We start from the raw sequence: 12,574 nt of genomic DNA on the forward strand, positions 1-12,574 counted from the left end.
TATTCTGCTGCCACCCTGAATGAAAGCTTATTAACTTTTTTAATAAACCCCATAACTGTGATTATGGTTCTATAACATCTATATAGAAATTGCAGTGGATTTTAGACTCAATAAAGCAGAAAGTTTGGACTAGAATTAGTAAAAGTAGGTGCAGGAGAATCCTATATCTGACTTTATAGGAATTAGTTGTGAAACGTTGATGTTGTTGATGGGGACAGTTCCCCTTTGTGGAATTAATAGAAGTCAGACTCAGCCATGCCCATACTGTCCTTACTCTAATTGCAATGATGAAACTTTGTCTCACATACTTCGAGAATGAGAAGGGGCTGGTCTTTGGGGGAAAAAAAACCAAACCAAAACATCATTCTGGGAAAGGTAAAGGTTCAGATGACAAGTATAAACCCTTCAACAAGATGAAATGACATAGGGACTGTAACAATGGGCTCAAGCATAACAGAGATCATGAAAATGGCACAGAATAGTACAAAGTTCAGCTCTGTTGTTCATAGGGCTATGAGTCCAGGTTGACTCAATGACATCTAATTAAAACTTAGTTCTACTGGTAAGGATTATTTTACATGCAAAAGCCTAGAAATTTTATTCTGGCACTAGCTGTAAGTTAGAAACAAAATATGAAAGATATTATTTGATTTTATTTGATATTGTAATACAAGAATTAGTATAACAGAATTAGTGTGGTAACTGTTAACTAACTAGTTTGTATTTTTCTCCTTTTTAAACACAAACTTGAAATTTAAATTAGGTGTCCATGGGACTAAAATTAGGACAAAATGTTTTATTATAAAAACAAAGAAAAGATGAAAGGGAAGATATGTGAAGTAACAAAAACTGCTATAACTCTGTAATTGAAGCATATAAGAAAAAATATTAAAGAAAAAAGAAAGAATCAATGTAGAGGTCATTACAGAGAAACAAAAGGATTTACCAATTGATAGAATATGAGAGAGTCATGTTCAAAAAATGTAAGTTAGAATTTTAGCCATGAATGACAGACAGTTTCAAGCTGTCTGAAAAATAAAAATAAAAAGTTGGTTGGGGAATAAATAAAATGTGATAAATTTTATTTGTAATATGTTGTGTTACAGACATAAACCAATTCAGAAGTTAGGTAGATGTTATAAATTGCCTTGTAATTATACTTAATACATTTTAATTTTTAAAAAGCTCAAAACAACAACAAATCTTTAAAACAGAAAAAAGAAACTAATCTAAACACTACAGAAAATTTAAAGGGAGGATTCCAACTCCATGCAGTTGAGTATACTGTTAACATTATAAAAAAGAGTAAACAATAATTTATCACAAAGTTTTCTTCAATATATGCAATTACAAATGCAGTTAAAAACAGCAAAAGTGTCTTATATTAACTACCCATGCAAATAAGAGACAGGAGTAATGTGATTAACTCGTATAAAGAGGAAACTTGAATGAACAGCTACTCATATCTTTTAAAACATAGAATTGTTTTGTAAACAAGTATAATTGCTGTTTGGAGACTGGATTGCAGATCAAACAGAAATTTCAGTTAAATAATGAGGACTTCAGGAAGAAGAAAGAAGAGCTGTGACATGAGCAGGCATAAATGCACATTCATGTGTATTGCAGCATAAACCACTATTACAAAGAGATGAAAATAACCCAAGTGCCAATCAGAAATGAATGGGTAAAGAAAATATAGTACATTCACACAGCAGAGAATTATGCAACATCAAGATATTCACGAAACACTGCATATCATAAAGGGCTCTAGAGGACATTATGTTGAGTGAAATAACTTAGTCATAAGAAGACACATACGGTAAAAGACTACTGTGATAAAATGAGTATGTTTTGGTGAGACAAAACTCACTGGAAGCAAATGAAGGGATGAACAATGTATTAGAATAGGTGAAGGGAAGTTCAATCTGAAATTAATGGAAAATCAGACACTGTGTGTATTGCAACTAAAATCTGGAATAGGATATGCATAACTGATTGAATGGGGAAAATAAACAGATGGAAGCAATTGTGGAAAGGAATGGGAGGAACCAGACATTAGCAAATCAAAGAGCAAGGAGAAGAAAAGGGGACAAGGTCTATACAGGAAGAAATTGATAAAATGTTGTAAATAATGGCATTATTTAATTGTAGTTAAAGTTATAAAACATGAAAACTAATAAAAAGAAGAAGAAATTAGTACATCAAATTTCTTTTCTAGAAGACCCCCTCATTGTCTATAAGCTGTGGAATATGACAAACTGAATCAGACTTGGCACAGCCAGGCTTTTCACTGCAGAATGACGCAAATCACAAATCACCTGTAGCATCTGCAATCATGGGTAGGTTGTTGTTTCTTCTTTGCATTCTTTATAAAAGAAAGAAAAAATAAAGTGTAAGAATAAGTACAAGTTAAATCATTAGTTATACAAAAATTGAAAGATAAAGATTAAACATTGTAATTTTTTCCTTAAAAAATTCAGCAAATTATCCAAATGATGCTAAAAATGAATGGATTCTATATTTAATTTAAAGAAGCTTAAACAGAATATAAAAAAGAATTCAAATACTGTTTATGTTCAGAACTATTATTTTTATACTATACTTACAGGAAGCTCTAGTGGCCAAGTGGCCTCTGAAAACCCAATGGAGGGTGAGCTATGAGTCAGTTCTGATTTGATGGGACACAACAACAACATACTTTCTAAAGATACCCCTCTTCTTAAATATTTAGAAGAAAAACTGATTTCTGATATATTTAAAGTAAATATAAAAATGTTCAGTTAATGAACTTATACATACAGCAAACTAAAAAAATTCAAGTTCATTGCTCTTGAGTTATTCCAACTCATAGCTGGTCTTTCTTTGGTTTTATGAAGTTATAAAATGCATAGGAGGAGGTAACCCATTTTTCACCCAAGCATCAATTGTGATTTGAAGCAACAGAGCTGATATGATTCTTAAAAAGTCTCTACAGCTTACACCACTAATGCACTGTACAGAGATCAGAATATTAAATTCATCTAAAGGTAGCTGCCATTTATATTTGCCTCATTTGTATTTTCCTTACTCTCCAAGAATAGTTACAAAATTATTTAAAGGTGTGTGCAGACACACATGTATGTGTGCACTCACTGAGTTCATGTGGGTATAAAAACATTAGGCAGACTTAGAAAAGGGCCTTGATTAATTCACTCAATTAACTATTTTATTATTATTGTCATATACTGTTGAGTCAGAATTGACTCACAGCCAACTCTCTGGTAGATTGCCAAAGGTTGTAAATAGCACTCAAAGTGATTACCCATCTTTTTCCCACAGAGTAGCTGCTGGATTCAAACCTGTGCTCTCTGGTTGGCTGAGCAACTTCTTATCAAGAGGCCACCAGGGTGCCTATTTTAAAAAAGAAACTTTAAAGAAAAATGTAGACTGAATCTTTCAGCTACTTAAAAGGGATGTTTTCTACTTTCCCCACTGTTTAAGCAGAAAATTTTCCATAAAGCAATCTTTTAAAAAATCTATTAGAGAAGAAGAACATTTAAAAAAGTCTACTTCATATTATCCAAAACACCATGAAGTAGATTTGTGTTATAGTTCTTTTGAGTCATTTATTTTCTTTTATTGGTGAGAATAAAGATCTCAAAGGTGATGAAATTTGCCAAAGGTGGTACCCAAATGTTTTAATATTTAGAGATATATAACCACAATGAAAAATTACAATGAGCTGGTACTGACTCATGTGTAGTATTTAATCTATCTATATAGACTTTGAATATATATATGGCTTCTCTAAAAGCACCATAGTAGAAAGTTCAAGAGAGAGTGAATGAAAAATGTGAAACGAAATTACAAAACATGAGAAACCATAAGTCTTACTGGTATGATAAATACTAAGTTTTAAATTCTCATTTAATAAAAAAAACTTACATAGATACAAGAAGGAGAAGGAATGTGGAGGTAAGAGAGTTGAATAGAAGATTTCATAGGGCAGCTTGAGGAAACAAGCATTGTATTGTAATGAAATGTACAAGAATTTGGAATTGGAAAACCAGAAGGAACATGTACAACATTCCTCAAGTCCAAAGAACTAAAGGACAAATTCAATTCTGGAGCTTCAATAGTGAAGAATTCTACAGATAAAGTATTGAGTAATGTAGGATTCATCAAAACAAGATGGAAGGAATATACAGAGTCACTGAACAAAAAGAACTGGTTTACACTTAAATGTTTCCGAAAGCAGCATGTGATTAAAAAAAACCAATAACACTGAAGAAGTCCAAGTTTCACTGAAGGCATTAGCAAAGAATAAGGCCCCAAGAATTAATGGAACACCAATTGAAATGTTTCAGTAAACATATGCAAACCTGAACATGCTCACCAGTCTCTGTGAACACATATGGAAGACAGTTACCCAGCAAATGACTGGAAATGATCTATAGCTTTTACTATTCTCTAAAAAGATGATCTAAACCAATGTTAAATTAACAAACAGTATCATCAAAGTCACATGCAATAAAATCTTACTTATAATTGTATTTTTTGAGGATGTGCAGGGAAGGAGGGGATTAATCATGGGGTCGTACAATTCGATAGTAGAAGGGTGAGGAAAATTAAAAGAATTTGTTCTTGAAAACAATGTATCCAAATTTTGTAAATAAACTAGCAGAGAATTAAAAAAATATGTTTAAAATGACTAGAATACTGCATTGACAAGAACCTGTTAGAAATCCAAGTTGTATTCAGAAGAGGTCATGATACAAGTGATATCACTGCAGATGACAGATGAACTTGAACATTTGACTGTGTAGAGCATAATAAATTATGGTTAACATTGAAGAAAAATAAGAACCCCAAAACACCTAATTGTTTTTACATAAAACCTATATATTGATCATGAAACAGTTTTCTGAGTAGAACAAGGCAACATTGCAGAATTAATATTAGAAAATATTTTCATCATTATTGCATCTTTTCTCCATGTAATCTGAGAATTGATGCTTTTGAGTTGTGGTGCTGGAGAAGTGCATAGAGTAGCCTATGTAGTACTAACAATGCAAACTGATATATCTTGGAAAAAGTGTAACCAGAGTGCTCATTGAAGGCAAAGATGATAAAGCTCTATCACTCATACTTTGGACATTCCTAAAAGAGGGTATTACTTAGAAAGAGACATTATATTTATGAATATGGAAGTTCAGTGAAAGAGAGGAAGACACTCAACAAGATGGATAGGTACAGTGATTACAGCTAAAGATTTAAGTGTGTCAGAGATAATGAAGATAGCATAGGGTAGAAAAGAATTCAAGTCTTCTCTTCCTAGAGTCCCAATGAGTTATACTCAATTTGACAGCACCTAACAACATTCAATCTGCATAATGAACAAATGAGTTGAAAAACTTGACATTATTGGGTTGTTGGGTTTTGTTTTGTTTTTAAATTAATTCTGATTTATTTACAAAATTTGAATGCATTGTTTTTCATAAAAGATCCTTCCCATTTCCTTCACCACAACCACCCATCAAGTTGTGCAACTTTATGATTAACACCCTACTTCCCCATGTTCACCCCTCTATTTTCACCCTCCTCTGTTCCTTGGATCCTGTGAAGTCAAGTACTACCAGTATGGACTATGAACAATAGCTCTGAACACCATCTTGTCTTGTGCCATCCTCACAATCTTTGATGTATGCAAACCTATTGGTTCAATCACTGTACTAATCCATTGAGTTGAGTGTTTTCCTCTATATGAAGAAGAAGATGGCGTCAGAATTGGAGAAAGACTCAACAAACTGTAATGCAGATGACACAACCATACTTATCAGAAGTGAAGAAAACTTGAAACACTTGCTACAGAAAAGACAACAGCTTTTTTCTGAGTTACATTTAAACATCAAGGAAGAAAAAAATCTCACCACCATACCAATAAGCAACATAACAATAGATGGAGAAAAGATGGAAGCTGTTAACAATTTTACTTAGATCCACAATCAACACCTATGGTAACAGCAGTCAAGAGATTAAAAGATAGGTTGTATTTGGAAAATCTGCTATGAAGAAGCTTTCCAAAGTCTAAAGAGCGTGGATGACAGTTTAAAAACTAAGCTGCATCTGATTCAAGCCATGATATTTTCAATTGCTTGTTACACTTCTGAAAGTTGGACAATGAATAAAGTTGTCAGAAAAGAAATCAATTCCTTTGAATTGCAGTATTGATGTACAGTGTTGAATATCCTGTGGAACACTAAAAGTACTAACAAATTTTTCTTGAAGAAGTAAAACCAGGGTACTACTTAGAGGCAAGGACGAAAAGCTTTATCTTGCTTACTTAACTTTGAACGTATTTTTACAAGAAACCAAGCCTGAAATAATTACATTATGCTGGGAAAAAATGATCAGCAAAAGAAAAGAAGACCGTCAATGAGATGTATTTACAGGGTAACTACCATAAAGCTCTTGGCATGACGGAGAACATGAGAATATGGCAGTAAAGAACAAGTTTAGGTCTGCTTTACATAGGTCACAGTAGACTCAAAATGTGTAATAACAATAGAGAAAAATATCACTTCTTTGTTTTCATGTAAAATAAAATAAACTAACCTTTTTTGAGTTTATTTATGAACTATTGAAGATTATCTGTTTTAATTGTCTACAAGTTGTATCATTTTTACTACTTTAGAATATCTATTTTCAAAATCTTTTGTTCTTAAAAAATAATGAACACAGTTGAATTAAGTCTTCTTATTTCTTTTTTCTGTGAGTTTAGTAATAATTTACATGCTTACTGGACAGTGAATAAAGTTATTCTTAATGTGTAAATTGTTTCATAGATATCTGTTTCTTTACAACAAGAAGATAAATTACAAAGGAATTCAGATCAACATTATCTCTAGGTAAGACCCCATTTAGCTAAAGTCCACACAGTAAGTAAGTGACAGACATGTTTTATGTCATTTCTCTTATTAAAAAATCGTTTGCCATGCTGTCACCAGAGTGAAAATAGCTTGACTCTTCTGTGAACTCAATAGTAAGGATTACTGAACACATAATTGGAGTGAACATATGACTAGCATTCTTTTCCTTTTGTAACAAAGATTTTGAAGTAGAGCCTCCTCCATTGAACCTTTCTGACTGAACAGAAATGAATACAAATTACCTTGCTCTATTTCTACTTCCAGAGGACACCTTGCACTCTCATAGTATGATTGGTCATGGGAAGCTCTGTTTAGTCTTTTAGTTATCTAGTACAGTCACTACTGACATCTCTGCACATAATTGGGTTTTTTAAATTAAAATATTTGGGGAAAATACTATAAAATACAAATGCATATTTATCATCTGTTGTGTGTGTAGGTGAGTGTAAAATATTCAAATGGAAAGAGTCAAAGAAATAATATTGATGGTCTTCTTTCCAGTGGAATAGTCTGACCTAAGTCACTCACAGGAGACAATCTGATATTTTTGTAAAGGATAGACTGGTATGACTATCAGTAATCACCAATATAAGCCCTTGATATTATGAGTTCAAAGATACTGTTACTCAGAGTTTAATGATTTGTGCAAACTACGATGAATAAGAACAGAGCTTAGTCTGGAACTTGTCTTTCTGACTCAGTTTTGTTCTCCGTTTACACAGCACATCATTTCCACAAAAGCATCCTTGAGTGCTGCAATTGATTAATAAGCTTGGCTGCTAACAGAAGGTTTGGAAATGAAGTTCTCACAGAAGAATCTGAGATGAAAACTTGGGTATCTATTTGTAAATAAGCATTTATTGAACACAGAAATCCTCACAAATGGACCAATAGGCAACATCACAAAGATGGAGAAAATATAGAAGTTGTCCACTACTTCGTTTTGTTTGAATTCACAATGAACAGCCACGTTAGTAATAGTATAAAACAAACAAACAAAAAAAATCAAAAGATAGGTTTCTTTAGTCCTATTTATGGTAAAGGAACTCTCCAAATTACTAAAGAGCATGGATGTCAACTTAAGGTAAGCCTGATCTAAGCTATGGTCTTTTCAATTACTTCCTAAACATTGAGAATTGGGCAACAAATATGGATGGCAGAGGAAAGATCAATGCCTTTTAATTATGGTGTTGGAGAAGAATGTGGCCAAAAGAGCAATTCTGTCTTTGAGGAAGTGTAATCATGATGATCTTTAAAGATAAAGATGATGGAACTTTGTCTCTCATTCTTTGATCATGTTATCAAGAGGGGCCAGTCCTTGGCAAAAGACATCATATTGAAAAGGAAAAGAGCCAATACAACAGAGGAAGACCCTCGACTTGATGGATTGATGTAGAGACTGCTATAATGGGCTTAACATATTGCAGATAGTACAGATGACACAGCACAGAGTACTGAGCTAGTAGCCGTAGTCTACTGGATGGCATATGACAACAACAATAAGCTTCCTAGAAAAAAAATATGCACATAGTTTGTGTAAACTAAAACAAAGAAACAGAAATATTTGATTGAGATTTATTTCAGGGGAATAAACATCAAACTGAGTACAATCTCCTTATCTTTACAAAATAGTAAAACAAAGAATAAGAAGTGAATATAATTCTCAGGTAGACCCTGGATGAGATGGATTGACACAATAATTAGGGTAATGGGGGTAGGTGTGTTGTAGTCAGTGAGACTGGTTCAGGGTAGGACAGGGTTCAGAGTTACTGTACCTAGGGTCACTATGAGTTGCAGGAGACTTGATGGCATATAACAACACTTTCTTTTACTCTATCGAGCAGGAAAACAATGAAGTCAGATAAAATTGAAAAGTCGAAGCCTTTACTTATATAAACACAGTATTTAAATCTCTTTATTTGTTCGATTCGATAGCCATCTCAGTCATTGCTGTGGAGTCAGAACCCACCCATTAGCTGACCCTCTCCTGTGTTTCTGAAGTTTTAGGTAACACTTGAGGAGTCTGCCCATTTTTTCCCAAGGAGCAGCTGACTGATTCCACTTTCCAATGAAGTATGGCCTGTAGGTTAGCAGTTCAACTCTCTATGGAATATGTCATCAGAAATACTTTCTTCTATGTTGTTGTCTCTTCATATTACTTTCCTACACTCTTTATCTCGTTATGCCACCATAGGTACTTTTTAGATAGCTCAAGTTTATTGGATATTGTGCACTACTGTTCATGTTGTTTTTGTTGTTATGTATCATCTAGTAGACTAAGACTTATAGCAACTTTATGAACCTAGAACGTTCTAAACTTTTTCCTATTCCGTTCCATCCTTATAATTTCTGATATGCTTGAGCCCATTGTTACAGATACTATGTCAAATCATACAGTTGGAATCTTCTTCCATTTCTCTGAAACTCCCAGTTTCCCAGAATTATGACCTTTTCCAAAGGCTGGTCCCTTAGACTTTATCAAAGAGATATATCAGCTAATGTGTGTCCTAAACATTACAGAAAAATAAAACAAAATTATGAGCTTTAGAATTAGAGAATGCATTTACTGAAGCAGCAAGTTTGTTCTGTGTGAATAAGCTTCTCAGAAATATCTTGACTAAAATGTATTTCATATCATTTAGTATATCATGCTCTCTATGAATTTTCCATCCTTATCAGATTCATCAATGAATATTGCAAACTATTTACTCCAAGTACAACTCTATTTTGTGTTGGTTTTGGTATTGGGCTTGGGGTTTTTTGTGTGTGATGGTTTGTTTGTTTGTTTGTTTTCCACGCTACATACTCAGAACTAATAAACTTAGTTCATGTATCAGAATTTAATGATTTTAAAAATACCTTATGTTACTAACATTTGCACTAAATTTTAAAATAAAAACATTTCTTAACATTAAATCTTTCTTAATACTATTTTATAGCAATATATTCTACAGTCTTATTCAAATGAATTTATTTGCAATTCAGGAAGATAAGGTAACGTATTATAAAGGAATGTGCATGGAGCTGGAGTAGAATCAAAAGGGCAGAACTCACTCAGCATTTGTTAAGCTGAAGGAACTAAACAATAAATGCAAGCCAGGAGTTGCAGTGCTTAAAGGAGCTATTGGCAGAATCTTGAATGATTCAGGAAGCATTATGAGGAGATGGAAGGAGTATACAGAGTCATTGTACTGAAAGAAAAAATGGGTGACAAAGAAGAATTAAAAAAAAAAAACAACATATGGTCAAGAGGTACTGATGATGTAGAAGAAAGTTCAGACTACTCTGAAGGACTTGGCTAAAAATAAAAGCCAGGAATTGATGGAATAACAATTTACTTATTTCAACAAAGATGCTGCTCTGGATGGGCTTATCAGGTTGTGCCAAGAAATCTGGAGGAAAACTGTCTGGCCAACTGACTGGAAGAGATCCATATTTATTCCCATCTGCCCCCCCCAAAAAAAAGGTGACCTGACAGAATGTGGAAATTATTAAGCAATATCACATACAAGCAAAATCCTGCTGAAGATTATCCAAAAACGACTGGAATAGTACATCAACAGACAACTACTAGAAATACAAGCTGGGTTTAGAAGAGGTCGTGGCACTAGAGACATTGTCATCAATATCAGATGAATCTTAGCAAAAAGTAAAAAGTACCAGAGGAATATCAACCTGTGTTACATTGTGATGAACCTTAAAAAGAATGAGAATACCATTCATTCAACTTGATTATACTCATGCTAAACCTATACTCAGACTAGGATGCAATCCTCAGAACAGAGCAAGGAAATACTGCAGGTTAAAATTCAGGAAAGGAGTGTGTCATGGATGCATTATGTCTCCATATCCTTTTAATCCATATGTAGAACAGATAATTCAGAAAGTAGGGTTTTATGAGAAGGATTTGGAGGAAGACTCCTCTACACGATGCAGATGGCATAACATTGCTTGATGAAACTGAAGAGGACCTGAAGCACTTGCTGCAGAAGGTTAAGGACTATAGTCTTCGATGTGAACTGAAGCTCAACACTAAGAAGACAAAGATTCTAACCACTGGGCCAATTGGCAGTTTCATGATACATGGAGAAGAGATGTATGTTCTTAACAATTACAGCTTGCTCAGCTCCACAATCAACACTCTTAGTACCAGAAGGCAGGAAATCCAAAGACAAACTGCACTGGGAAAATCTGTTGTCAGGGACCTCTCTAGAGTAGTGAAAAGCAATGATGTCAGTCTAGAAACTAAGGTGCACCTAATCTCAGCCATGGTCTTTATTATTACTCATCATGCATCAGAAAGCTAGACAATGACTAAGTATGACAGAAGAAAAATTGATGCCTTCAAACTGTGATGTTGGAGAAGAGTCTTGAACATACCATGTACTGCCAAGAAAACAAATAGGTATGTTTGGGAAAGGGTGAAACCAAGTTTTTCCATGGAAGGTAGGATTTTGATGTTCCATCTCACATAATTTGATTATGTGGCTAGGAGAGACCAATCCTTTGAGAAGGAAAGTATGCTAAAAAAGGGTGGAGAGACAGAACAGGAGAGGAAAACCCCATACGAGATGGATTGATACAGTAGCTGGGACAATGAGGGTTGGTTTGTCAGAATTAATGAGACTAACCCAGGATAGAGCAGGCTTCAGAGCTACTGTATGTATGTATGAATGAGTCTCTGGTGAGTCGATGGCACATAACAACAATGACAACAAACGTAGTATATTCTAATTTCTATTTGATTTACCTTCTAGAATATTAAAATTTTGTAAATGAATAGCCAATTTGATTGTCTTTTTAAAAATATCCTATTTGAATTCAAGAAGAAATAGATGATGGAAAGCTAAAAATTGAGTATGTTGATTAATTTCTTTTATAATTAGCATCAGGCAGTCTCCAAGTGGTTCTAATTCACTTCAAATTTAAAACCTACATACTTATTGACTAAAAAGGCAATTATTAAGGATAATAAATAATTTATAATATAATAATTTTATTAGAGTCTTAGGCTTTGGTACAATCAAGACCAAAATTTGTCAAATCAACTGTCACCAACTCAGTTCCAATTCATAGCAACACTCTATGGGCTTTCTAAGGCTATTAATATTTACAGAAGGAAATCTTTACTCCAATATACTCTTCTGGAGATTGTGGTGATGGCACAGGATGGGTAAAGTTGGTATCTGATGTTCACAGGATCACTATGAGTCATAGTAGACTCTACACAGCACCTATGAGATTTATGCCCTTGGTCATTATGTGTTTTCAAATGAGGATCAATTAATAGCTGACCCTCCAGTGGGTTATCAGAGACTGTAAATCACACAGGAGAAGACTTCTCTTCTTTCTCTCATGCAGTGTCTGGTAGGTTCATATTGTGTGCCTTTCCATTGGCAACACAACTAATTACCACTAAGCCACCAAGCTCCCTGGACAAAACATAGAGGTTTATAAATATACAGAAAAATCTGCCAACATCAGAACCTGCTTCAGGTTGTTGTTGTTATGTGCCCTTGAGTCACTTGTGACTCATAGTGACAACAGCCCTAAACCCTGCTCTGTCCTGTGCCAATCGCACCATCTCCGACACACCCATGCCGGTAAGATAACCCCAGTCACTGAATCAATCCAACTCATAGAGGGGTTCCCCTCCTGCACTGTCC

This window comes from Elephantulus edwardii, unplaced genomic scaffold (genome assembly GCF_000299155.1).
Source record: "Elephantulus edwardii isolate Elephantulus edwardi_28Jun2011 unplaced genomic scaffold, EleEdw1.0 scaffold00010, whole genome shotgun sequence".
NCBI lineage: Eukaryota > Metazoa > Chordata > Mammalia > Macroscelidea > Macroscelididae > Elephantulus > Elephantulus edwardii.